Source organism: Chlorocebus sabaeus, chromosome 25 (genome assembly GCF_047675955.1).
Source record: "Chlorocebus sabaeus isolate Y175 chromosome 25, mChlSab1.0.hap1, whole genome shotgun sequence".
Taxonomy (NCBI): Eukaryota; Metazoa; Chordata; class Mammalia; order Primates; family Cercopithecidae; genus Chlorocebus; species Chlorocebus sabaeus.
The window spans coordinates 68927618-68929841 of NC_132928.1; the positions used below are offsets into that span (position 1 = coordinate 68927618).

Below are 2224 nucleotides of genomic sequence, written 5' to 3' on the forward strand. Positions count from 1 at the left end.
GTGACTCTAGAGGATGTTTTCTAATGATGCAAATTGCCACAGATACATCCATAAGCACAAGGAAATGGTAGAGAAACAAACATCTACGGTGAAATTATAAAAAGATGGATGGGCCATATGATCTCAAAACTTAGGGCAACAGTTACCTTTTGGGGATGGCAGGGAATCAGGGGAGAGTGCACGGAGGGCTCCAACTGCATTGGTGAAGCTTGCTTCCTTCACGTAGCTTTTGTGCATCATTATTTATATTCTTTGTGTGTTTCAAATATTTATCTTTTTCATTCTCATGTCCGACAGGTAATGTGCCAACATTGTCACAAGGTTTGAGGGAGGGATATCTCACATATGAGCATGAAAAACCGTGTGTGTTTCACATTTATGAACCACAAAATAATGTGTTTCAAATCTTTCTTAATACATTGAAAGCAACAGCTGAAGATCATGAAGACAGTTCAACAAAGAAATACAAGCTGGTGGCTTGTGCATGTAATCCCAGCTACTCAGGAAGCTGAGGTGGGAGGACTGCTTGAGGCCAGCAGTTCTAAGACCAGAACGGGCATCATAGTGAGACTTCATCTCTAAAAAATTGTTGTAAAACTTAGCTGGGTATATTAATACATTTTGCATTTCTATAAAGGAATACCTGAGGCTGAGTAATTTATAAAGAAAAGAGGCTTATCTGGCTCATGGTTCTGCAGGCTGTACAAGACACACAGTGCTGGCATCTGCTTCCAGTGAGGCCTCAGGAAGCTTCCAGTCATGGCAGAAAGCAAAGAGGGAGCAAGCACTTCACATGATGAGAGAGGGAGCAAGAGAGAAGGGAGGAGGAGGAGATGAGAGGCTCCTTTAAACAACCAGCCAGCTCTCATGTGAACAAAGAGAGCGAGAAGTCACTCATTACCACTGGAAGGGCACCAAGCCACGCATGAGGGACCCATCCCCAGGACCCAAACACCTCCCACTGGATCCCATCTCCAACTTACTGGAGATCACATTTCAACATGAGATTTGGAGGAGACACACATTCAAACCCTATCACTGTGTGTGGTGGGGCATGCCTGTAATTCCAGCTACTCAGGATGCCGAGGCAGGAGGATTGCTTATAACCAGAGTTGGACATCAACCTGGGCAAAAGAGCAAGACCCCATCTCTACAAAAAGTTTTTAAAAAATAACTAGGTGTAATGGTATATGCCTGTAGTCCCAGCTACTCAGGAGGCTGAGGCAAGAGGATCGTCTGAGCCCAGGAGTTCAAGGTTATAGTGAGGAATGATCATGCCATGGCACTCCAGCCTTGGCTACAGACCCTGATTCCAAAAAACAAAAAAAAGAAGGCCAGGCGCGGTGCTCATGCCTGTAATCCCAGCACTTTGGGAGGCCGAGGCAGGCGGATCACCAGGTCAAGAGATTGAGACCATCCTGACCAACATGGTGAAACCCTGTCTCTACTAAAAATACAAAAAATTAGCTGGACATAGTGGCGTTGCAGTGAGCCAAGATTGCGCCACTGCACTCCAGCCTGCTGACAGAGCAAGATTCCATCTCAAAATAATAAATAAATAAATAAATAAAAAAGAAAAGAAATACAAGTGGCCAATAAACACATAAGAGCTGTTTAACTTGGGTTGGGGCAGGAGAAAGTGGAGAGAGAGGGGAGTGAGAGATCCAGCAGAAAGAAACCCTAGACAAAGCAGATCGTAGCTCTACCAACAAGCAAGAGGAAGCAGCTCTGCAGGGACAGCTGCTCTCCCAGCTGTGCTTCTGGAGGGATCAAATAGTGCAAAGCTTTGCCTCCAACTTTTGACGTTAAAGACAGAGTAAGTATCTGTCACTGGGAGCCAGAGAACAAAAAGGAGTTAGAAAGGCTTTCTTGAGAGTGCTTCTGAGTTTTGTTTTTTTACTCTAAGGAGGCAGGAAAAAACAGCAAAGTTTACATTATGAAATTATTTCAGCCCTTGTGACCAAGACAGTCTGGTATGAGGAAAGCAAGAGCCAGAAACTATTATTCTACTGGCCAGTTTTTACGTGTTTGTTTGTTTGTTTGCTTTGAGACATGATCTTGCTCTGCCGCACAGGTTGGAGTATAGTGGCATGACCATGACTCATGGCAACCTCAAACTCCTGAGCTCAAGTGATCCTCCCACCTCAGTCTCCCAAGTAGCTGGGACTACAGGCATGCACAGCCATGACTGCATAGTTTTTAAATTTTTTGTAGAGACAGGGTC

At 44.6% G+C, this 2224-nt stretch overlaps 1 non-coding gene across 1 annotated transcript; it reads right to left on the bottom strand.

Annotated features, from left to right (window-relative positions):
- Positions 1-287: 287 nt before the first annotated feature.
- Positions 288-395, bottom strand: LOC119619885 (small nucleolar RNA U13). The gene has a single exon (XR_012091332.1). It is a non-coding gene; the product is annotated as a small nucleolar RNA U13 (small nucleolar RNA).
- Between the last annotated feature and the right edge of the window lie 1829 nt (positions 396-2224).